The 26,902-nt window shown below is 41.6% G+C and overlaps 1 pseudogene; it reads left to right on the top strand.

Annotated features, from left to right (window-relative positions):
• Window positions 1-20,852: 20,852 nt before the first annotated feature.
• LOC105875947 (ubiquinol-cytochrome c reductase complex assembly factor 2 pseudogene) lies at window positions 20,853-21,398 on the top strand (annotated as a pseudogene).
• The last annotated feature ends 5,504 nt before the right edge of the window (window positions 21,399-26,902 follow it).

Genomic DNA, 26,902 nt, shown 5'->3' with positions numbered 1-26,902 from the left:
AGTAAGGTCCTGGTTGGAGTGGGTTGAAGAGAGATTGGGAGGCAGGGAATTGGGGATAAGTCTTTACTATAAAAAGAAAGAAAAGAAATTGAGCAGTAGCTGGAGGTACAAGTGGGTTGAGAGAGAACATGTATGTATGTGTGTGCATGTGCTTAATATGGGGGAAACAGCCTATATTTCTATGCAAATGAGAATAATCCAGAAGAGGAGGAAAATTTATAATGCAGGTAAAAGAAGGAATAAATGCTGATGTGCTATACTTGGATAGCTGAGAGGGATTGGGAACGAGGGCACAAGTGGAATGTTGGCCACGGACGGGAGTATTGGTGTTTCCTCCACAGGACGGGAAGGAAGGCAGAGTGCCTGAGGCAGGTGCTGGTAGGCAGCTAGATTTGGTGCTGGGAACTTTTGCAAGTTCTCTCAGAGCACTTCCATTTTCTCAGTGAGACAGGAAACAATGTCATTTGCTCTGAGAGAGAGAAGCAGGGAGGAAGTGCTGGAGTTTTGACGAGAAATGAAAAGATGTGCCCAGGTCACTTAGAAGAGAGGGAGTAGAAGCGCCCGAGGAGAATGTGGTATGGTTGCCAGGCAGCCCATCTCGATCAAGTTTACAGTAGGCATGGCGGAAGGGAGCAGATCCACAGGGAGGAGCCCAATACTATCGGGGGGGGGTGTGATGATTACTTTTACATGTCAACTTGACCGAGCCAGGGTTGCCCAGACATTTGGTCAAACATTATTCTGGGTGTGTCCGTGAGGGTGTCTCTGGATGAGATTAACGTTCTAATCCATAGATCAAGGAGAACACAGATTGCCTTTCCTAATGTGAGTGGGCCTCATCCAATCAATAGAAAACCTGAACAAGGTTGGGCGTGGTGGCTCACACCTATAATCCTAACACTGCAGGAGACCGAGGTGGGAGGATCGCATGAGCTCAGGAGTTCAAGAAAACCTGAGCAGAACCTGAGTAAGAAGGAATTCTACCTGCCTAACTGAGCTGAATCACCGGTCTTCTCCTGCCCTGGAACTTACACCATCGGCTCTCCTGTATCTCCAGCTCACCAATGGCAGATCTTCAGACTTCTCAGCCTCCAAAATTGTGTTAGCCACACAATTACTATAAATAATCAATTTCTCTTATAATAAATCTCTCTCTCTGCACAAACACTTATACACACACACAATCTCTTGTTGGCTCTGTTTCTCTGGAAAATCCTAATACAGAGGGCCCTCACACCCCATCTCTGCTGCCTCCTGGGGGACACACTGTGTGTAGGCTCCTAAGGGACAGGACACAGAGCCCAGAACACTCCTCACTTCCCAGCAGAGAGTGTTCCTCTGTGCTGCGGCCTCTGCCCAGGCATTAAGGAGAGGGCGGAGGTGGGTGCTGTTTCTATCTCATGGATTATTTCCCTGGGCAAAAGGGGAACATGGGTCCCCTCGCCAAACATGTTGCATCTCACCTCCCTTACCATGAAGACTGCAGGGGGGCCCCTCCCCAAAGAGAAGTGTAGATTCAAGACAGCTATTCCTCTCAGTCATACCAAAGGCAGCCCTCCTGGTTTTGTATGACCTTGAACTAGGAATAGCTTTTACGTTTTTAAATGATTGGGGGAAAAAAACCAAAAGAAGAAAAATATTTTGTGACACATAAAAAATTGTATGAAATTCAAATTTGTGTTCACAGAGTTTTATTGGAACACAGCACACCTCTTTGCTTACGTATTTTCCTTAGCTGCTTTCATGGGCAGAGCTGAGTAGTTGCAACAGGGACCATCTGAAATATTTGCTACCTGGGTCTTTACAGAAAACGTTTTTCAGGCCCTGCCCTATGTCCTGGTGCTCCATCTGAGCCCAGAAGTACTAAGAAGAGCCAAAGTCTCTGGCCCAGCCAGGTCTGGCTGCTATCAAAGAGCCAAAAAAGAACCCGTTGTCTGGGGATCTTTACTGAGCAGGTTTGGAGGATGGGTAGTAGGTGGGCAGAGCACACGTGGGTGCTTCATATGCTCAGTTCAGTACCTCTGAAAAGTTATTGACGGTGAGCTCTGGAAAGGACTTTAAAGATCTTCTAGTTCATTTTACAGATGAGAAAAGCTGAAGCTCACAGAGATGAAGTCATATCCCAAGGCCACACAGCTGGCTGGCTTACAACCCACTTGTTTTTACTCTCCACTTCAATGCTCTTTCCAGAGTCTCCTGCTCCATCATCTTTCTGATGCTTCTGGAATGAGAGCCTGTGCCTTCAGACTATTACGTGAGCAATGTCTCTTCTTGCAACATTTGCCATCAGTCCCGATGTGGAGTATTCAAAGCCCATGGAAGCACGTGTGACTCTAATCTGGAAAGTTCCCATATCTGACATCAGGATGCTGTCTCATCAATAAAACCAGGAAACCTCTAGAAGCAATGACTTCCAATCATCTGGAACTCCGGGCTAGGCATAAGGGCACAGAGGAGCTTTTGCCATTCAGCAGTTGTTCTGTTTCTGCCTTCAGCCCCAAGACCTTTCCAGCAACAGCCTCTCAAACATGACCATGTATCTAATTAAAAATATGGATTTTTCTGCTGTAAATTAAAGCCCAAATATAGCTTCAAAATTTGCTTGTCCCAGTACATTTAATAATACCTAAATGCTCTCATGTGTTAAATATTCATTCATTTTTTTCCATAACCACTTCCAATAAATATTGATGATTGTCTAACTTTGAAAATGGCTATGTACATGGGAGAATATTCATGTGTGTCTCATTGATTTTCCTGACAGGGCCAAATGGAGCAGGTAAGCCAATTTAGCACAACCAATTTCCAATTTTGCACAGATTGAATAGGAGAAGTGCTGTGGAAATGAATAATCAATCTCATACCATCATTAATAATAATATTTAACTCCCGTATAGCTCCTTCCATCTTCTAAGCACTTTACCAACATTAACAAATTTATTCACTAATACTCCAGGGAGGCCTTTTTGTAATGGGAACAAGAAGCCAAGTGGAATATAAATGGCCGCCTAGGGCTAAGGGACAAGCAAGTGCCAAGGTGCAAAGCCGGAAAACCTCTCGAGAGTCTCAGTTCCCATTGGATCCTCTAACCTCTTAAATACCAGGAGAATATTGCAAGCCTATGAAGCAAGTATAGTTTTTGAGTCTTAGATTTATAAGGTGAGAGTTCACCATAATAGTAAGAACTACATTTATTACTATTTTTTGAACACCACGTTGTGCCAAACACTGCTAAGAATTGGCGGTGTTAAAAGAAGAGAGCCTCTGCTCTGAGGAAATGAACAGTTAGTGAGAGAGAGGGAGACCGACTCCCCAAACAGCACGCAGTGGGATGGAGACCATGTCTGAGATGGACGGAGGGAGCTACAGCTCCCTGAGGAGAACTCCGCACACCCTGAACACCTGCCCTGAGAATTAGAGTAGGGGATTTGAGCAGGAAAGAGAGACATTCTAGAGAAAAGGAAAAACATGGGGGAAAGATGGCGTGGAAGAGCATTGTGTACTCTAGGAACTGCAAACACTTCAGCTAGACGGGAGTGAAGAGTAAGACAATGTGATGCTGCCATTGCAGCAGACTGAATTTTCCAAAGATAGCTCCAATAATCTCTCCCACCCTGCTTACTCTTCTACAAGGTGACCTTGCCACCCTCCCCCATCTAGAGGGGGAGTTATGTCCCCTCCCATCAAATCGGAGTGGGCTTGTGAATGCCTTGACAAATGAGTAGAGGGAAGTGATGCTATGGAACCTCCGAGGCTGGGCCAGAAAAGGCAATGCCACTTCTGCCTTGCCCCCTCCCTGGACACTTGGAGTACTGACCCCAGCTAAGAAGTCCAACTAGCCTGAGGCCATCATGTTGGTGCTCAGGTCTATAGCCCCATCCGAGGTCCCAGCCAACAGCCTGCATCAACTCCAGATCTGAGGGATAACACTTCCAGATGATTCCAGCTTGCAGCTGTCAAATACTTCTGGCTTGGAAGTCTTTCCAGCAGAGAAACCAGACCCCATGGAGCACAGACAAGCCATCCCGGTTATGTCCTGTCCACATTCCTGACTCACACAGTCCACAAGCATGATAGAATTGTTGACATTTGGAAACAATTCACTCTATAGATTTTCTACTTTATTATCAGGCAGTAGACAACCATTGAAAAGTTTTCAGGGGAAGTGTGGTGTCATCAAGTTTTGTGTTCAGGCTGAGGGGCAGGAATGAGGGATCCTTGGTGAAAGGAGAAGCCCATCTGATTGGTGGTTTCTGTATCCTTTTCATGGGTGGATCTAGGGCATCACCTTGCTGTTACTGTTGGCTGGTTTTGTAATCACACCAGTCTCCCTCTAGCCCAGTGATTTTTACTTTTGGCTGTACGGTGGGATCACTAGGGAACATCAAAAATATTCCATTTCCTGAGCCCCACCCCAGATCAACCAAATCAGAATGTCTGGAGAGAGGGCTCTGGAATTGGATTAGATGATTTTAATCTGCATTCAAGGTTAAGAGCACTGAGCAAGTTGCTCACCGACCATACAGCCCAGGCTAAGGAAAGTGGTTCATGCTGTAAATCTCAAGCTTTGTTGAGAACTACCCTTACAAATTGCAAAATTCCATACACCCTCTTGCCGTGGTAGAAGAGAAAAAGAAGGTACTGGACACTGGCACTGGTTACTGTAACAGAAGCAAAGGAAAAGCTACAGACCTGAGGCCATATTATGAAAAAGATGTGAGGTCCTGGCTGGTGAATTTATCAAAAAGGGAAAACTGAGATTCTTTCATCAGAAGGATTGCTTATTTAGAATAGAGAGCTCCTTCTTTAAAGCAGAGCTTCCCAGCATGGTCTGATGAAGATCTCTTCCAGCAAACCATGTTCTTTTGCTATGACACTGGCCTAAACCAAAATGTGCCAGTTCTATAATCACAACTCACATCTGAGAAACTGAATAAGAGAGTGAGACAAGCTCCCCTGTGTGCATGACTATAGGGGGGAGGAGACAGGGCCAGAGTTGTAAGATTGGAAAGTGGACAGGTCAGGGTGGCATAGAAAGGGACTGAACAGAGAGTGAAGTCATGATGTTTGGTGACACTGAGTAGGCCACCTGACCTTTCTGAGCTCCAATTTCCTCATCCATATAAGAATCTAGGATGAGTCAGAGGTCTCTTCCCCAGCTTGAAATCATAATACCTTTTTTTTTTTTGCTACAAAGAGGAGAGAGATTGAGAGGAAAAGAGGATGAGAATGTAAGAGGGAAAAGCTTGAAACTATGATTCTATGGTTAGGTTCCGGAAACCTCTGTATTTTGCTTTGTAGTAATTGTTCTACCCCTGAGTAGCCACGAGTCCTGATGCCTAGCACCTCATTACTCTGGGCATTAACCATGTGTTTCTGACGCTTCCACACTGGGGTTTTCCTGACTCTGGGCTAGCCAATTCCTAGAGGCAGTAAAGAACTTACCTACAAGCACACCTTCCATATGCAAACCACCCAGTCCAAAGCCCACACGCCAACCACCTCCTTTATCAGGCTCTTGCAGGGCTCTTCCTTGCTGGGGGCCACTATGCACCTGCCCTAATCACCCCAGGGCCAGGCACCAGACAGGCACAGCCCCTATCCCCCAGAGCCCCACTGAAATATTCAAACCAGTCCATCGTTAGTCTGCTTACCCTGCCTCACCCATTCCTTCCCCAGGGAAACCTCAATAAAGGCTCTTGCCCAAGTTTTCCCTCCCCCTCTGCCTTCTGATCCACACTGGCGCTTCCCAGTGTCGCCCTGGGTGGTGAGGCATGCCTTCTCCTTTGGGGAACTGTGAGTAATAAACTATCTTTTAATGGCAGTCATCTCCGGATCTGTTGGCCTTGCCATCCCCGAAGAATTAAACCCATATTCTAAAGCATTATGACCACAGCGTTCTCATTTGTAAATCAAAGATGAGAATGGAGCCTCCCTCCCAGTGTTTCTGAGGGCAGTCACGGATCACAATGACACAAATACAGTCCACCAAAGCACGCCTGCTTAGAAATTACAGAGACATTTCAGATCAGTACATAAAAGCACCTTTGGAAGTCTGTGTGTTGTGATGGGCTGGTCCAGGCACCTGTTCCCTTGGCCTTAGATCTGTACAGATTGCAAAGGAAAATTGTCTGTGCTGTCACAGCTGATTGGGACAGAAATTGGGGAAGCAAATACAAAGAAGTCCTCCAGCATGACCCAGCAATCATGGGCAGTGTTGCATGGAAGAAATTGACATTAACCCTTCCAGACAAACACTCCACATTCAACTGTATGTATTGCCATCATCCCAGCAGCCCATTATGCCTGAATTCGTATCATAATGGTGCACTGATATTATATGAAAGGGACCTATAGTCTCATTTCAGTCTCCCCATTTTCGTAGCTTTCACAGCAGGTTTAATTTCACAGCTTTTAGTTTCATGACATTCAAATACCAACAATTGATTGGGGGGAGGGGAGAGACCCGAGTTTATTGGAAATATCAGTCACTGTAAAAAATCCTGAAGGAAAACTCACCACTTTGTAAAAGGTCACCAGATAAATAATTGCCTTCTGAATTGGGATGATTCCTGTTGTCATTAAGCCCCAGCAGCGATCTAATATGCTTTAACACTTCTGCTAAATGCCGGGAGACAGCTTTGCAATCGCAGTCACATAGACAATTAAAGCTAAGCAATTGGTGCCTGAGTCAGAAGTCTTTTTCTTCTTTTCTCCCTTTTTTTTTTATTCATAAGATGAAATGTTATCCATTTCTCAGCTCTTATCCTCCCTTTTTGCACTGATAATCGTTTTATCCCTGCAAACACAATCGATTTGGAGCTTAGTTCCTCAGGCCTAACTCAAGACTGGCATTAGCTTCACAGCCAATGTCTCTCATTCCAGCTCTCACGTCTCCCCGCCTCCACCAACGGAGAGAAGAACAGTTGTACGCACCACACAGTGGGATCTTTCTAAACTGTCCTGGTAAGTGGCTGCGATGAACTGAATTGTGTTCCCTCAAAACTCATATATGGAAGCTCTAACCCCCAGGGTGACTGTATTTGGGATAGGCCCTGTAAGGAGGTTGTCATGGTAACATGAGGTCATAAGGGTGGGGTTCTGATTTGATAGGGTAAGTGTCCTTATAAGAAGAGATACCAGAGAACTGCTCTCTCTCTCTCTCTCTCTCTCTCTCTCTCTCTCTCTCTCTCTCTCTCTCTCTCTCTCTCTCTCCCTCTCTCTCTCTGCCATGTCATGCCACAGTGAGAAGGCAGCCCCTGCAAGCCTGAAAGAGAGCCTTCACCAGAAACAGAAACCTAACAGATCTTGATTGGACTTTTCAGCCTCCACAACCAGGAGAAAAATCAATTTCTGGTGTTTAAGCCAAGCAGTCTGAGATATTTTGTTATGGCAGCCCAAGCAGACTCCTACAGTGGCCTTTTAGGGACAGCAAGAAAGAGATCTCCTCATCTCTCCACTGAGCAATTCCTCACAGCCAGAACAGACTGTGGACACAGCTTGGCTAGCAGAGATGTGGGACGATTTCACTGACTAAGTTTCCTGCCTGCAGAGAGGGAGGCAATCATGTTCACCTCCAGCCACTCGGGCAGAGGGAACAGATGAGGACAGTTGATAGCATTGGACCTTATCTAAGGAAGGGACGATGTACAAAAGCTCTTGTGATTAGGCATTTTGTGCTGGTGTGTGACTGTCTGACATTTTTCAAGAGTTATTCACACTAGAATAAGGAAGAGGGCATGTCAGCATAGTGGATGGCTAAGTAATGGGGCTAACTGGAGCAGTGACAGGATTCACTTTCCCCTTGAAAGCTGGTCCTAGAGTTATTGGTAAAAATGGCCCATCATGCTCACTGACCCATAATCCCCCTAGCTGCTGCAGGTTGTTTTGCTAACTGCTGCTTTGCTAAATGAAGTTAATCCAGCCCAGGACCTCCCGGTGAATCTTTGTTTAAGCTGTGGTGCTCAAGGAGCTCCTGAGCTAATCTGAGCCTGTAACCAAGTAGTGTGCACTGATTGGCACGTCCCAGAATTGAAACCACAACATCATAGACAAGTCTCCTGAACTTGGATTTGAATGGGTGTAAATCAAAATGAATTCATCAAGAAGGTTTAACGTTGCTTAGGAGAAGTTCCTGATTCTATTACACAAAGCAAAATAACTTTGTGTGTGTGTGTGTGTGTGTGTGTCCTTAATTGATTTCTTTTCCAGGAAAAATACAAGATGTAGAAACCATCTTTTATTAACCCAGCATTTCCAGGGCAATCACTCTCAGTTAGAAGCTTTCTACAGTAGTAGCTAATATTTATTGAGTATTGTATTAATATCATTATATGTATTACTTTATGTAAGTCTAATAATAGCCTAACAAGGAGTGTATTATTATCTCCCATTTATAGAGAAAGAAACTGAGACTTGGAAGGTTTGGTAACTTACTCAAGGTAATAAAAAAGTAACAAGATTAGCCTTCAACCTAGGTTCTTCTGGCTCCAATGCCTATATATGGTTCCTGTATTTTATTAATCTTCACAGTAACCTTATGCAGCAGGGATTATAAACCTATTTCATGGATCAAATAAAGTTACTTGCTCAACAGCACACAATTGCTAGTAACAGAGCCAAGCCTCAGCCAGACCTGAGCAAATTCTAAGTACATGTACATTAACATCATGGCATATGTACAAAATGCCCAAACTACTCAAATTTTAGGGTGCACTACCACTTACCATTCGACCCAGTGATTCTACTCCTAAGAATCTACCCAAGAGGAATAAAAACATACACCCACAAAGACTTATTCACACATGTTCTTAGAAGCATTATTCATAATAGTCCTAAAATTAGAACAAAGCCAAATTTCCATCAACTAATGAACAGATAAACAAAATTGGGTCTATTAGTGACAATGGAATATTGTTTGGCAATAAACAGAAATGAAGTATTGGTATCTGTGCAACATGGAGGAAGCTCCAATAAAAACATTACGTTAAATGAAAGAGGCAAGACTCAAGAGACCACATATTGTAACACTTTGTATAAATTCTTATAAAAGAAATATCCAAAAAAGACAAATCTACAGAGACAGTAGATCAGTGGATACGTGGGACAGAGGTGGGAAGAAACAGAATTGACAGTAAATGGGCATAAGGAGAGCTTATTGGGGTAATAGAAGTACTTTAAAACTGCTTTATGATAATTGCTGCACAACCTGGTAATTTCACTAAAAATTATTGAATTGTACATTTGAAGTAGGTGAATTATATATGTAAAATATGCCTCAATACAGTTGTAAAAAAAATTTAAGGTGCAATTGAATCATCTTGGGATCTTGTTACAATGCAGATTCTGAGTCAGCAGGTTTGGGGCAGGGCCTGGTGTTTGCATTGCTAATAAACTCCAAAGTGATGCTGATGCTGCTGTCCAAAGACCACACTTTGAGTGTGGTCAAGGAGACAGATGTCCCAAATTCCTGCCTCTCCAATTCAGCTAACCCCAGACCCATTACACCCTTGCTTGGGCTTCATTTATGAAGATGGAGTATTCTCAATGTTCTTGTTCTTGATTCCTCATTCGCATTGGATCACGGCATGGTTGCACCAAATTCTAACTGAAAAATTTTTATTTTTTCCCCATCTTTTTCTTATTTGCCTACACCAGCAGGTGAAATTTTAGTTCATCAGGCTCACCCAAGGAGCTGAATATGCACATTTCCTGATCCATCTCTGACATTCTGAATGAGTAGGTTATGACTAGGAAATCTGTCTTTCCAACAAGCACTTCAGGTGATTCTTGTGCAGGTGGTTTAAGGATTATCTTTTGTGAAATGCTAATCTAAACCAGCACAGTTCAATAGAAATAAAATGTAAACCTATATGTAGTTTTAAATTTCCTAGTAGCTACATTTTAACAAGCAAAAGAAACTGGTGAAATGAGTTTTCTTAATAATATATTTTGTTTAACTCACTAAATCCAACATATTATCATTTTAATATATAATCAACATAAAAATATTTGAGATATTTTACTTTTGGGGGGCACTAAGTCTTTGAAATCTGGTGTGTTTTACAAATTTATCACACGCATATATTCAAGCTAACCACATTCTAAGCACTCACTTGTAGCCAGCCACCTGAGGCCTATCGAATCATAAACTGTGGTGTGGCCCAGCAATTTGTGTTCTAGCAAGCCCTATAGGTGATTCTGACATTCACTTAAATTTGAGAACCACAGATCTAGGCTATTGTTTCTTGAACTTGGCTACACATTAGAATCACTGGAAAACGTTTTTTTTTTTTAAAGTGTATGCATGGGTTCCATGCCCAGAAATCAAGATTTATAAAACAGCCTTCCAGATGACTATAATTGCCGCAAAGTTTAAAAGCTGCTGCTCACCGTCTCTCATAGACGCCTCCCTTACCTTGAGCTCCCAAGTCAGTTACTGGGTCCTTATCAGCATTTTCGGTAAAATTTCAGTCTCTTCTCACCAAACCTCCCATTTCCAGGTTTCTTATTTATTCGACTTTGAGTTTTTATACAAAAGGAATCTTTTTAACCTATTTCTGCAATTACCTTCCTAAAAGGGAAATCCCTTTTTAAAAAAAATTTTTTTTATTTCAGCATATTATAGGGGTACAAATGTTAAGGTTACCTATATTGCCCATGCCCCCCTCCCCCCTCGAGTCAGAGCTTCAAGCGTGACCACCCCCCAGACGGTGCACATCTCACTCATTATGTATGTATATACCCATAAATCATCCTTTTACTTTTCCAGGGTCCCTTTTTAAAATATGCATCTATTAGTTTCTCCCACATGCTTGCTATCCCCAAGGGGCTTGACTTATTCAGCAACTCTCATCCCTTTACCCCACCTCCCGCAGCCCCCAAGGACCCTACTCACCTTTTGGGAGCATCAGCCTACTCATGGCTCCATCCCACTGCCAATGTAATCCAGAACTTTGGACACTTATCTGTGACTTCTAATTGGGGTCTTGCCATCTCTTTCCCCGAAAGCCCAAATCTTCCTAAAAAGCCTCCTCCAGGGAAAGAGAATAAGGACAGAAACCCATCCCAGGAGCCCCTTTCTCCACCTTTGTGAACAGTTTCCATTCTGGTAGATCTCCATTTCCCATACCAGCTCACTGGGAGAGGAGGAATCTTTGGGAAGGTCATCTGATTATGTGTGGAGGAGCATTAAAAATCAGGCTGTACTCCCATGTCATAGACTGTGCATGAAATAGCAGCTGCCTGGTATGTGTGTGTGCAGCCCACACAAACAACATAGGTCGTATGTTTACGTATATGTACATATGTATAGTTGAAGCACCCTCTAGTGGAATACCTAGAGAAGACCTCATTTTCTGGAGAAACCCTCAAAAAAAAGAAAAAAAAAGAAAGAAAAAAACAAAGAGCAGGGTACTTTGAAATCTTATCTGGCCACAGCATCGTGAGAAATGAGAGCACAAGTCTGTGGTATATTCGTGGTCACAGCAGGTCACGCAAGGGTGCTGGCCAAGCCAGTGTCCGCCTGGGCTGGCTGGGTGAGGAAGGGCTGTGGGCTGAGTTGACCTCTCCTAGAGTCCTTACATGAAGGTCTTTGTTCTCCTGCTGCCTAAGTTATGGGAAAGCAGTGTTTGGAGGTCCCAGCTTCTACAAAGGAAGTGTTTACAGATTACTGTGGGTTCCTTTCAGTTGGAGAAGTTGTCCCTCCCAATTTCAAATTGGGGGAGGGGAACTGAGATGGATTATTCACTGTTGGGATAACTGGATTGCCATCAGGAAGAGGATAAATTTGGAGCTGTACCCTACTTTTTTACACTAAATAAATTCCAAACTGAAACATAAAAGAACTTGAAGAAAGAAGTGGAGATTATTTTGGAGGGGGGAATGCCTTGCCAAATGTAACTTCAAATCCACAAGTCATAAAAAAAAGAAAACTACTGAGAAATTTTATTAATGAAAATAAAAATTTTTCACATGGCCAAACGAAAATGCCATGAATAAGGTCAAAAGATAAATAGCACACAAGGGAAAAATGCAACAGATAGCACAAAAGGATAATTTCTTTAATCCACAAGGTTTTCCTACAATCAATAAGCCAAAGACCAACAACCCAACAAAGTAAACTGGACAATGAGTATGAACAGACAGGTCACTAGAAAATAAAAGAGACAATTATGCTCTTAAACCTAAAGGACAATGTTCAATCTCATTCACAGGAATTATTTTTTTAGTATCAGAGAGTAGGATCATACGTTGAGTAGGGCAGATACAGGGAAGCAGGCAGAATCATGGGTGTGGGTGGGGAGCTTAAATTGGTATATTGTCCATAAAGAGCAATTTTCTGATAGTTGTCAAGATAAATAGTAGCCATACACGCTGACTCAGCAAATCCACTTGTAGGCATTTACCTTACAGATAAGCTTGCAGATACGGAAATGAGGCATACACAGAGAAATCCATGACAGCATGGTTTGTATGAGCAAAATCCTAGAAATGCTCAAACTGTCCATCAGTAAGGGACTGACGAAATAAATAATGATACATCCATGAAATAGAATACTATCTTGCCATCCCCAGATGTTTCTATATAAAGATGTGGATTGATCTTCTACATATATAAAGTAAAAAAGCAAGTTGAGTTGAGAATGTGAAGAGTTTCATTCCACTGCCTTTTGAAAAATGAGGATCTGTGAGAGAAACTTTTCTTTGGTCTTAGAATGGGCTGGTAATATTTTGTGAAGTGGGTGTTAATGTTCCTTTGTTTTGTTTTTAATTCAATAGTTTAAAATTATCATAGAGGGAATACATAAATATGATAAAAGAAGAGTTATTTTTTGTGTTATGGGTACTACAGTCATATAACTGCTTGTATTTCCTCTGCATTAGCTGCTTGCAAGCTCAGAGACACATTAGTAGCCCAATTCTTGTACAGTATTTTACCGCATGCATATATTGCACTAAACTAACTGCTGCCTTAGTTCCATTTTTTATTTTTTTATTTTATTTTATTTTTTTTTTGAGACAGAGTCTCGCTTTGTTGCCCAGACTAGAGTGAGTGCCGTGGCGTCAGCCTAGCTCACAGCAACCTCAAACTCCTGGGCTCAAGCGATCCTTCTGTCTCAGCCTCCCAAGTAGCTGGGACTACAGGCATGCGCCACCATGCTTGGCTAATTTTTTCTATATATATTAGTTGGCCAATTAGTTTCTTTCTATTTATAGTAGAGACGGGGTCTCGCTCTTGCTCAGGCTGGTTTCGAACTCCTGACCTCGAGCAATCCGCCCGCCTCGGCCTCCCGGAGACCTAGGATTACAGGCGTGAGCCACCGCGCCCGGCCAAGTTCCATTTTTTAGAACTGTAAAGATCTTACTTTCCTAAATCATTATTTTACATATACTATATTAGGTTATTAAGTATGAAATGTCCAATTTACTTAAGTACTAAGTTTGACAGTTGATATCTCTGATATTTCACTTTGACACTTCTTGTTTTATTTTTATTATGAAGGTACATCCTCAGTCTTGCAAATGCATGTTTTGGCTTGTGATTATCTTTCAAATTTTTTAGAGCAATTTTTGTAAAACCACGGCTAAGTAAAAAATTTGTGTTATTTTCGAATATGAGTTCTGTCATGGAAGCAATGCAGCTCAGACAGCTCGAAATATCAACAGAGTGTTTGGGAAGGATATGACTAATGAACGCACAGTACGTCAATGGTTTGAGAAGTTCTGTTCTGGTGATTTTAATCTTGAAAATGAGCCCCGTGGGTGACCTGAGACCAAGGTGGATAACGATGAACTGAAAGCTGTAGTGGAAGCGAATCCATCTCAAACTACGTGTGAATTAGCAGCAAGGTTTGATGTTACTATTCCAACAATATGGGACCATTTGAAACAAATTGGCAAGGTAAAAAAGAGCTGGATAAATGGGTTCTGCATGAATTAAACAAGCATCAGAAGAGAAATCAGCTCTAAGCTTGCCTTTCTTTGGTGTCACAACATAAAGAAAAGCCATTTTTACACTGCATTGTTACCTGTGATAAAAAATGGATTTTTTTTTACAATCACAAGTGTTTGGAACAATAGTTGGATAAAGACGAAGTGCCAAAACACAGTCCAAAACCGACTATTCATCCAAAAAAAGCTAATGGTGTCTGTTTAGTGGTCCAGCGCTGGTATTATCCACTACAGCTTCATGAAACCTGGTCAATAGATTATAGCAGATGTCTACTGCAAACATTTGGGTGAAATGATGAGGATGCTTGTGATTAAGTAGCCTAAATTGGTCAATAGAGACAGGCCCATCTTCTTGCAAGACAAGGTTGGGCACATGTCGCATAAACAATGCAGCTCAAACTATAGAGGCTGGACTTGGAAACTGTCTGTCATCCACCGTATTCACCAAACCTTGCCCCAACTGACTACCACTTCTCCTAGGCTTTGGACCACTTCTTGCAAGGGAAAATATTCAATTCTCAACAAGCTGTGGAAAATGTCTTTTGTGATGAGATTTTATCGCCACTCGCTCTCTAGGCTTCTTTGCTGCTGGCATAAGCAAGCTACCATCAAGATGGCACAACTGTGTCGACAGTTTAGATGTATACTTTGATTAATTATACAGCTTCTTGTTTGAGATATAATAAACTGCACTTTTGATTTGAAATCAGATATCTCGTATTTAGTGCTATAGACGTTTGTATCTCCGCCAGATTTGTGTGTAGAAATTCTACCCCTCAATGTGATGATATAGGATTAGTGCCCTTATAAAACAGACTCCAGAGAAGTTCCCTCACCCCTTCCATAGGTAAAAAGACGGCAGCCTATGGACCAGGAAGCCCGCTTTCACCAGATACTGAATCTGTCAACACTTTGATCTTGGACTCCCAGACTCCAAAATTGTAACAAATACATTTATTTATGTTGTTTATAAGCCATTCAGTCTATGGTATTCTGTTATAGCAGCCTGAACAAACTAAGACACGTAGGAACATTTTTTAAAAAATACTAACAAAAAAAGCAAAATGAAGAAAGTGTATAATATGCTACCATTGTGTTAAAAAGCATACGTGCATATACTCATAGACTATCTCTAGAAAATTTAGTAACTCTGGTTTCCTGCAAGGGTTGGAGAACAGAGGTGAATGGGAATCATATTAAGTACTAATAACTAATTATTAATAAAATACAAAATAGCTTTTGAAAGTTATTTTATACCCTACACATATTTGAAAAACATTTTTAAAAATTTTCCTCCCCTTTGCTCTAAAGAGCCACCTGATTACGAAGAGCACCACTCTCCTGGTTGCTATTTTGCTAACATGAAGTGACATAATTGAAGAGAAATTGACCTACAGTCACCCACTGGATTTCTGTTACAGTGGACTCAGCAGTTCTGTTTGCTATCCAGAGCTGCTGAGATATCTATAAATATTCCTACTGTGTTACAAAAATGAAAATTTGGCCCATCTTTCATAGTTCACATTTTTTCAAAAAGCAATTTGAGATAAATATGATTTTTTTCCAGGTATTGAAAGTGAAATTCTTAATAGAGGAAAGAAAGGGCTTTCACTTTCATTCTCTACTAAGGCTCGAATCTATGTAAGTCCCTAACAGTGATGTATTATATTCTTTTAAAAGTCAGTTTTATTGAAGTATAATTTATATATAGTTGTATATACATATATGTAACTTTCATATATAAAAATTTACCTTTTTGTAAAAAAATAGTTTTTAAAAAAATTTACCTTTTTTAGGATATAGTTCAAAAAGTTTTGACAAACATATATAGATCACATACAGAACATTTCCATCAACTCAAAAATTTCTTTTCTTCCCCTTCATGGTCAAACCTTATCCCACTCCCAGTTCCTAGTAAACACAAATTGGTTTTTGATTTTAACTTTTTATTTGGGAGCAATTTTGCACTTATAGAACATTTGCAAAGATAAGTCAAAATTCTCATATATCCTTCATCCAGCTTCCCCTAATGTTATAACATCTTACAAAACCATGGTACATATATCAAAACTAAGAAATTAGCATTGGTAAATTACTATTAAGTAAACTACTGATTTTATTTAGATTTCACCAGTTTTCCCATTAATGTCATTTTTCTGTTCCAGATCCCATCCTGGATCCCACCTTGCATTTATTTAGTTGTCATGTTTCCTTAGTCTTTTCTGATCTGTGACAGTTTCTCAATCTTCCCTTGTTTTTCATGATCTTGACACTTTTTAAGAGTACTGGTCAGGTATTTTATGGTATGTCTCTCACTTTGGGTTTATCTTATATTTTCTCATGACTAGACTAAGGTTAGGATTTGGGGGATAAATAGCACAGAGGTGAGGTGTCCTTCTGATAGAGTCATACCATGGGACATACTATCCACGTGACTTACCATTGGTGTTGGTGACCTTAATCACTTACCAGTTTTCTCCATGGTAAAGTTACTTTTTCACTTTTCACATCCTGTTCACTGAAAGGAAGTCACTAAGTCCAGCTCACCCTTGAGGAGAGGGCAATTAAACTCCACTTCCTATAAAAGAGAGTCTAGAAGTCCCATATCACATGGCCACTCCTTGTGCAGGCCAGTCTTTGCCCTGTGCCCATCTTCCTCAGTGAGTACCTGTTAAGGTCCTTAGAGAAGAGACTGCATCTCCCTGTGACCTCTCATTGTGACTGTGACTCCCCAGGACTCTACACTCTCACCCTAATCCACACTTGGCCTTTTCAACTGTCTAAATGTTTAGTTGACTCCTCTGATTCACTTGTATGGCCCTGGTATCTCCTCTGCCCATGCTCTGCTCTGCTCAGCTGAGCTGGAGCTTTCCTTCCATGTCTCCTTGGAAGGTTTTGTCTTTTCTTGAATTTCAGGCTATTTGGTTGCCCGCAACCTCATCTATCAAATGGTTTCAAAAAGAATTATTACTTTATTGTTTACCAGGTTTTTTACCTGTTAAGGTGAGAGTGACACTCTCTTCAGCACCCCATGTCCCAGGCATAAGCAGAACCTGATGTACTGAACTTGAAAAGAAATCTACTCTTTTCCAGGGAGAAAACCAGGTCCAAAGCCTGCACAACTGTGAAGACATCAGAAAACATCCCTGATTCTGTGACTTCCAACTAACCTGCCATTGGCTGATATTCCCTGGCACTCCAAGGCCCATGACTATCCTGGGAATGGTTGGAGCCTTGGGCATGTTTGAACTTCAGAGGAAAACTAGGTGAGCCAGTTTCATTATTCCCAAGCAAATTTACCCAAGTACCAGATAGGCAAAACCTTTTTTGATTCAGTACATTGGTCACTGGAGAAAAAACCAAACCATTGCTCATTCATTTCAACTGATGGGACACTTTTTGGAGTTTGCTTTTAAAAGAAGAGGAAAGATCACCATCTCAGGAGATGCATGGGGACAAGATTTATTTCTCAACTTCCACGTAGAAGAAAAGTAACCAAACAGTCCTAAGCTTTTCTCTATGATTCAAAATAAACAAAAACCAATTCTCAGTGGTCTGGCTTCATCTTTGGGGATGAATGGTACATAATCTAGGAGTCTTTTTTAGCAAAATGGATTTGCCAGCTTTCAATGTTTGTCCTGAAGGAAACATTCAGTGAGTCAAAACATTTACATTGTACAGTCAGGAGAATGTGTCAGCCTACCCTGAGGTAATGTCACAACATCTTGACAAAGCATATGCCACAATAAAATTATATCAGTGCAAAAAAAAAATCAATGGTTATATTTGTCTGTATGTGTTATACACCTCCGCCTAAACTGGTTTCATTTACTGGAATGAAAACTTTGCAAATAAAATTTCTCCTAATAAAAGTGGAATTCCTGAAAAGTTTATTTCAAATAGACCCGAATATCTTTAAAACCCAATCCATTATCTCATAGATTTAGATGGGTCATGACATAAGAGGCATTATGATATGCCCTTATCATACTTGTTCTACTCAATGAAAACCCATGCAGTGAACTGATCGTATTTGCAAGGAATGTGTTGGGAATTCTCTTTGAATATTAAATTCATGGGCAAGGGGAGGTTTGTAAGAGTTGAATGTGTCCTGTGTGCATTGCACAGAACAAACGAAAACCCCTGAACATGAACAATTAGATACAGAGCTTCTCAGGTTGGCTGGACATAGAGCAGACAACACAGCCCCTCCTCTTTCCATCCTCCTTTTCACTAGACAACCCCCTGCCATGCCCCCTCCTGCCACTCCCGACCTCCTTCCCCAACACAAAGGCAGTCCTTTGAGCATCTCTAGGGAATCCCGGGGTAACAGTGAGCCCTGCTTGCTCTATGGAGCAGTTGTTTGAATGCAGCCACACTAACAGGTATCCATAAAAGAGATCTCATATTTATCTGCCAGCAAAGATAAATGTCCTCCCCCTACTGCCTAGGAAGAAGTCAAGTGGGCTGTGGTTCTATGCACAGATTCATGCCTGATGTACTGTCGCCTTTAAAGACTGTAGTAAAATTGTCACAGCCATCTCCACACCTCCAGGTCACGCCTCCTCATCCCAGGAGGATTTACTCTCCCACTCAACACTATCCCTGATGCAATTCTTGGTGATTTCAGTCCCACACAGATGATTCTTCCACAGCTCTGGTTTCTCATCCTCAACTTCTGCTCCTCCAGTGATCTGCCTTCCCACCCACACCATCAGCAAATCCAGTCCTATGACCAGACCAGGATTCAGTCACTGTCAGAAAGTGCACCCTCTTTATAACCTCAATTTCAATCACCCCACTCTCTGGCTACCACCTCTTATTTCTCTATCTCCTTTCCGGTACATACACTGATTTCAGCAGGTCCTCAACCCCATCGGACCACTGTTCTATTGGCCCCACTACTTTTTATAGCCCTTTTTCCCTATGTCTTCAATTTACCCTTTCCCAGCTTAGAGGTCTTTGGTCCATCTTTATGCTCACTCTCTCTTCCCCCCAAAAACACAACCCTAGTTAAATCCAATCTTATACTCTCTTCTCACCAGCTCCAAGGCAGCTGAGTGTGACTGAAGGAAAGCACAACGAGGCCAAGGGGGCCACATCATCAATGCATGAGCACAGGACTCTAATGCTGTTCAGAGGCCCTGCTGTCCAGCTCGAGTGACCTACTCAATGGACAGTCCCAATCTCTTAGATGGCTCTTACATGGTTCTCTTCTTCTCAAACATCCAACAACTTCTTCCCCATTTTCTCAGCCGATGGCTTTGCTTCTTCTTTCACTACAAAAGGGAAACATTCAGACACAAATTCCCACCCTGCCCACTGCCAGAACCAGCAGCCTGCCTCTCTGACCTGCCTTCCTCCCGGGACAGAAGCCACCCTCATGCTTCAGCATCTGCCCCCACCTACCCTCTTCCTCCTCTCCATCAGCTCTTTCAGGTTTCACCTCTCTCTCCTGCAGCAACCATTGCACCCTCTTCTGGATCATTCACATCAAAATACAAAGCAATTATAATCTCCCATTTGAGAAAGAAAAATATTCTCTTGACTCTACAGATACTGTGTCTGTGGTTTCCCTTTACAGCGAAACCATCTAAAGAGTTTTCTGTCTCTACTTCCTCTGGTCCCATTCTCTCTTGAATCTCTTTCAGTTAGGCTGTTGTCCCCTCTACTCCACCAAAACTGCTTTCTTTGAGGTCCTCAGGGGTCTCCATCTTGCCAAGTCCAATGGCAATTTCTCACCAACTATTTCATTCAACGTATCAGCATTATTTCATAGTAGATCAACTCCCTCCTCCTAGAAATATTGCCTGAACTTGGCCTCTAGGAAACTATTCTCTCTTGGTTCTCTTCCTACCTTATTGGCTACTCTTTCTGAGGCCCTCTTGGCCGGTTCCTTCTGTCTTTCCCACTCTACACACTGGATTGTCCAAGGTTGAGTCCTCAGACCTCTTTCCTTCCCTGTCTTCGTTCTTTCCCTAGGTGAACATATCCTCTCCTTTAAATTCCATCTACACACTACTGAAGTATCCAAGATAAGTATCTCCAGCCCAGCTCCAGGCTTGTACATCCAACTGTCAATCAGATATCTCTACTTAACATGTAATAGGCATGTCAAATTTAACATGTTCCAAAACAAATCATTTCTCCTTACTCTTTCTACCATCCTCCATGTCTTGGTTGTTGAAAACTCCAAGCTGTTAGTTGCCCAGGCCCAAATCTTGGAGCCACCCTGGCCTCCTCTCTCTTTCTCTCTCACATACCATATCCCAACCAGCAAATCCTGCCAGCTCTCCCTTTTAAATGTAAGTTGAATCTGACCACTTTTCAGCCCCTCCATCATGGTCCATGACACCATAATCTCTTCACCTCTCATCTCTCACCTGGGTAATTGCACTAACTGGCTTCCTGTTTCCACTTTACTTCAGACTATAGCACCATCACCATTCCACCCCAGCCCTGACTGCCAAGTCTAGCTGCATCTAGTCCTGGCTTTGCAGCAGCAGGGAATGCGACCTTTGACAACATCTCCTCCTCACTGGGTCTGGCTCCTCTGTAAATATGGTAGTTGGATTATGTTACTTAGGCTTCTTGCAGCTTGAATATGTGAGGGTCATCTGTTTATCACATACCATTATTTTAAAATGCCAACCTCCCAATACTCCCCCGAGCCCCCTCCCCCATGTGAAGTCTGCTGTAATGTTCTCACCTCATTTACTTCCCCTCCCTGGGGCTCCCACAGCAACTTAAACCTACCTCTGTCTTAGTGCCTCACACATGGCCCCATAGTCCTTGACTCACCCGAGTCTCCTACAGATCCCTTTAAAACAAGGAGCTACTATCAGCTGAAAAAAAAAAAAAGACTCCTCCCCCAGGGGCGGGGACTAGCGGGGCCCAAAATGGCGGCCAGCCGCTACTGGGCTTTCTTAAGCTGTGTGAGGAATGGCCAGTGGACGAGACCAAACGGGGCCGGGACTTGGGCTCTTACCTGCGGCAGCGGGTAGTACAGGCCTTTCGGGAGGGAGAGAACACTCAGGTTACAGAGCCTGAAGCCTGCGATCAGATGTGTGAGAGCTTAGCGAGACTCCATTCAAACTACTACAAACACAAGTGCCCTCGCCCCAGAGACACCACCGTCCGTGGCCTGTCCGTGGAAGAGTACAAGCTGATCCTGTCCACAGACACCTTGGATGAGTTTAAGGAAATGAATAAAGGCATGTGGAAGAAACTGCAGGAGAAGTTTGCCCCCCAAGGATCCTGAGGAGAAGCATAAGGCCTGGGCTCGGTCCTTATCTCGCCCACGTACCTCAGCGTGGAGTCTCGTCTCGTATGTTGCCATTGTCAATAAAACTGCCCCAATTTCTGCCTGACTTCATAGTTTGGGAATCTCATCCAGCCTCCACAAAAAGGAAGCCCTTGTTGCTCTAAAGAAAGTTTCAGCCCGAAAAAAAAAACAAAAAACCTTGTGATAGTTGCCTTTGTGTCCGTAGCACCTTGCATAGTGCTTGGTGCACAGCAGTGCTCAATCAATGCGTATTATGTAAATGAATAGAAAGGAGGTATCTTTTAAGCTGGGGAGGGAACTGAGAAAAGAAGATAATACAGGCAGGGGTTGGAGGCAAGATGAGGATGCTGGAGCAAAAAGACCAAGTCTAGAGTGATGCTTTGGAAGGAGAAAAGAGGAGCAGTACCCTAGGGAGGCTGGAGACAGTGGTGCCTGCCTTGGTATCAGCTCACATTTGCATTCACAGAGGGTCCACCGCTGAGCCACCCTGTGCTCTCAGCCCAAGGAGATGCTTATAAGAAAAGTAACACAGGCTTATAGGAAGGGTAACTCCCTACCTGCAAGGACTAACAAGCTTGTTGTTCGTCTAATCCATGGATGGACTTAAAGTCATTTTAGACGGTGCCAGACAATGTATGGGCAGTAATCAAATGCTAATTGGTGTGGTGCAGATTACTAACATTCCAAATTACTTAGGGAAAGATCAGTATGGGCTGGAATCTGTCCCTTGCTCAGCTAAAGACAAATCTAGACCTCCTTCCCAGTTTTGTCTTTTCTCCTTTAAAAAACTCTGCCTATAATTTTTTTATTGGTGCCCCCCATTTAACTTTCAACCCAGAATTACAATGGCAAGACTTCAGTAGACCTAGTTCCAAAGCCTCCTGGTTTCCCTTCGTGAAATGTATCAGACCTAGAAGCTAAAAGGCTTCAACCACATGTTCAAAGACCACAAGTGCTTACCTTCATAACAGAGTCTATACGTGGCAGCCCCCATTCCATTACACCCCACTTGGCCACACACTCTGTGTCTGTCTGATCCATGTTGGCTGCCCTGTGCTTGGCATTTAATTGCTTGGGAAACAATAGAGGCTGGATGAGTATTTCTTGAAAAAATGACTGAATAAACCTCAGGAGCATGTGTTAGAGGCAGCAAGATTTATAACTGACTTACATTTAAAGTCTCGAAAGTACCCAGTGAGAAATTTTACTTTACTATAAAAAGAAGAATTAATAATAGTTGAGAATTATTAGGACTACCCCATTTTATCAAAGTTTGCTTTCATCTTGTAGCTTTTTCTTTATTTTTCTTTTTTGTTGTTGTTGTTTTTTGTTTGTTTGTTTTTTATTTTTTTTTATTTCGGCATATTATGGGGGTACAGATTTTAAGGTTTCAATAAATGCCCATTTCCCCCCTCCCCCCAAAAGTCTGAGTCTCCATCATGACCATCCCCCAGATGGTGCACATCTCACTCATTATGTATGTATATACCCGCCTCCCCTCCCACCTCCCACATGCCCAATACCCTATTACTGTAGTACCTATGTGTCCACTTAGGTGCTACTCAGTTAATACCAGTTTGCTGGAGAATATATCTGGTGCTTGTTTTTCCATTCTTGGGATACTTCACTTAGTAGTATGGGTTCCAGCTCTAACCAGGAAAATATAAGATGTGCTATATCACCATTGTTTCTTAGAGCTGAATAGTACTCCATGGTATACATATACCACATTTTATTAATCCATTCTTGGATTGATGGGCACTTGGGCTGTTTCCACAGCCTTGCAATTATGAATTGTGCTGCTATAAACATTCGAGTGCAGGTGTCTTTTTTGTAGAGTGTCATTGGATCATTTGGGTAGATGCCCAACAATGGGATTGCTGGATCAAATGGTAGATTCACTTGTATCACTTTAAGGTATCTCCATATGGCTTTCCACAGAGGTTGAACTAGTTTGCAGTCCCACCAGCAGTGTAGTAGTGTTCCTCTCTCTCTGCAACCATGCCAGCATTTATTGTTTGGAGACTTTTTGATAAAGGCCATTCTCACTGGGGTTAAGTGATATCTCATTGTGGTTTTGATTTGTATTTCCCTGATGATTAGAGATGTTGAGCATTTTTTCATATGTTTGTTGGCCATTCTTCTGTCTTCTTTAGAAAAGTTTCTGTTCAAGTCCTTTGCCCACTTTTTAATGGGGTTATTTGATTTTTTCTTGCTGATTTTCGTGAGTTCTAAGTATATTCTAGTTATCAGTCCCTTATCGGATGCATAGGATGCAAAAATTTTCTCCCATTCTGTAGGTTGTCTGTTTACTTTCATGACTATTTCTTTGGCTGTGCAGAAGCTTTGTAGTTTGATCATGTCCCATTTATTTATTTTTGTTGCTGCTGTGATTGCCTTTGGGGACTTCTTCATAAATTCTTTGCCCAGGCCGATGTCTAGGAGAGTGTTTCCAACATTTTCCTCTAGAGTTCTAATAGTTTCATACCTTAGGTTTAAGTCTGTTATCCAGCGTGAGTTGGCTTTTGTAAGAGGTGAAAGGTGTGGGTCCTGTTTTAGCCTTCTGCAAGTGGCTATCCAGTTTTCCCAGCACCATTTATTGAAAAGGGATTCTTTTCCCCAGTGTATGTTTTTGTCTGCTTTGTCAAAGATTAGATGGCTATATGAGGATGGTTTTATATCAGGATTCTCACATCTGTTCCACTGGTCAATATTCCTATTTTTGTGCCAATACCATATTGATTTAATTACTACAGCTTTGTAGTATAGTTTGATATCTGGCATATTAATGCCTCCCATTTTGTTTTTGTTGCCTAGAATTGCTCTTGATTATTCGGGGTCTTCTTTGGTTCCATACGAAGCGTAAAATTATTTTTTCTATATCTGTGAAGAATGCTGATGGGATTTTAATAGGTATTGCATTGAATCTGTAGATCAGTTTGGGTAGTATAGACATTTTGATGATATTGAGTCTGCCGATCCACGAGCATGGTATGGATTTCCATCTGTTTACATCCTCTGCTATTTCCTTCCTCAGTGTTTCATAGTTCTCCCTATAGAGGTCTTTTACGTCCTTGGTTAAGTATATTCCTAGGTACTTTAATTTCTTTGTTGCTATTGTGAAGGGAATTGAGTCTTTGATTTGGTTCTCAATTAGATTGTTGTTGGCGTATATGAATGTCTCTGGTTTCTGTGTATTGATTTTGTATCCTGAGACTTTACTAAATTCATTGATCAGTTCTAGGAGTTTCTTGGTTGAATCTTTGGGGTTTTCTAGATACAATATCATATCATCAGCAAACAGTGAAAGTTTGATCTCTTCTGCCCCTATTTGGATACCTTTGATTCTATTTTCCTGTCTGATTGCTGTAGCCAGGACTTCCAGTACTATGTTGAACAGAAGTAGAGATAGTGGGCAGTCTTGTCCAGTTCCAGTTCTAAGTGGGAATGATTTCAAATTTTCCCCATTCAGTATGATGTTGGCTATGGGTCTGTCATATATGGCTTGTATCATTTTTAGGTATGTCCCTTCTATGCCTATTTTCTTAAGTGTTCGCATCATGAAAGGGTGTTGAATTTTGTCAAAAGCTTTTTCTGCATCTATTGAAAGAATCATGTGGTCTTTGTTTTTGCTTCTGTTTATGTGGTGAATTGCATTTATAGATTTACGTATGTTGAACCATCCCTGCATCCCTGGGATGAAGCCCACTTGGTCGTGGTGGATTATTTTTTTGATAAGCATCTGGATTTGGTTAGCTAAGATTTTGTTGAAAATTTTTGCATCTATATTCATTAGGGATATTGGTCTGTAGTTTTCTTTTTTTGTTGCATCCTTTCCTGGTTTTGGTATCAGAGTAATATTCGCTTCATAAAAGGTGTCGGGGAGGTTTCCATTCTTCTCGATGTTGTGGAATAGTTTCTGCAAGATAGGTACTAGTTCTTCTTTATAAGTGTGGTAAAATTCAGGTGTGAAGCCATCTGGACCGGGACTTTTCTTTTTAGGGAGATTTTTAATTGCTGTTTCGATTTCAGCTGTTGAGATTTGTCTGTTCAGGGAATCTATTTCTTCCTGGTTGAGCCTAGGGAGGCTGTGTGTTTCTAGAATTTGCCCATTTCCTCCACATTTTCCAGTTTGTGTGCATAAAGATTTTTGTAGTACTCATAAATTATATCTTGTATCTCTTTGGGATCAGTTGTGATATCTCCTTTTTTGTTCCTGATGGAGCTTATTAGAGATTTCTCTTTTCTGCTTTTCGTTAGCTTAGCCAATGGCGTGTCAATCTTGTTTATTTTTTCAAAGAACCAACTTTTTGTTTTATTAATCTCCTGAATAGCTTCCCTGTTTTCAATTCCGTTTGGTTCTGATTTGATCTTGTTGATTTCACTTCTTCTGCTGGGTTTGGGGTTGGTCTGTTCTTCTTTTTCCAGCTCTTTGAGTCGTTTCATTAGATTGTCTATTTGTGATCTTCTTGACTTTTGGTTATAGGCATTTATGGAGATAAACTTTCCTCTCAGAACTGCTTTAGCTGTGTCACAGAGGAGTTGATAACTTGTCTCTCCATTGTCGTTTTCTTCATAGAATTTTTTTATTTCCGTCTTGATTTCTTCATTTATGAAATAATCATTTAGTAGGAGGTTGTTTAATTTCCACGTTTTTGTGTAGAAATGTGAGTTTCTGTTAGGGTTGATTTCTAGTTTTATTCCACTGTGATCTGAGAAGGTACATGGTATGATTTCTATTTTTTTTTAATTTCTTGAGATTTTCTTTGTGTCCTGGGATATGGTCAATCTTAGAGAATGTCCCGTGAGCTGATGAGAAGAACGTATATTCAGTCAATTTTGGGTAGAATGTTCTGTAAATGTCAGTCAGACCCAATTGTTCTAGAGTTTTGTTAAGTCCATTATTTCTTTATTAATTTTCTGTTTGGAGGATCTGTCTCGTGCCGTCAGTGGGGTGTTGAAATCTCCGGCAATTATGGAGTTGCTATTAATCCATTTGCTTAGCTCCAGTAAGGTTTGCTTTATGAATCTGGGTGCACCTAAGTTGGGTGCATATATATTTAAAATTGTTATCTCTTCTTGTTGGACTGTGCCCTTCACCATTATATAATGACCCTCTTTGTCTTTTACTACTTTTGTTGGTTTAAAAACTAAATCGTCTGAAATTAGAACTGCCACACCAGCCTTCTTTTGGCTTCTATTTGCTTGGAATATTGATCTCCACCCTTTTATTTTTAGTCTATATGCATCCTTGCAGGTTAGATGTGTTTCCTGAAGACAGCATAGACTTGGCCTGTATTTTCTTATCCATTCAGCCAGCCTATGTCTCTTGAGTGGAGAGTTTAAGCCATTCACATTTATTGAGAGAACTGATAGGTAAGGTAGATTACTGTTCATTCTGTTGGGTTGGATGTTGTTATGATTTCTGTCTTGAGCCATTGTAATATCTGGCCTTTAATACCTTTGGGTTTTGGTTGTTTTTATATTCGTGGGTTATTATTATGTTGTTCCATGCGTAACGCTGTTTTAAGTACTTCTTGTAGGGCTGGTCTTGTCTTGGTGAATTCTCTGAGCCTTTGCTTGTCTGAGAATGTTTTTATTTCTCCTTCATATATGAAGCTTAGTTTTGCAGGGAATAATATTCTGGGTTGGGCATTGTTTTGT

The sequence above is a fragment of the Microcebus murinus genome, chromosome 9, assembly GCF_040939455.1.
Source record: "Microcebus murinus isolate Inina chromosome 9, M.murinus_Inina_mat1.0, whole genome shotgun sequence".
NCBI classification, from domain to species: Eukaryota; Metazoa; Chordata; class Mammalia; order Primates; family Cheirogaleidae; genus Microcebus; species Microcebus murinus.
Note: the sequence above shows the minus strand (reverse complement) of the source record. Positions and strands in the feature narration are given on the sequence as shown.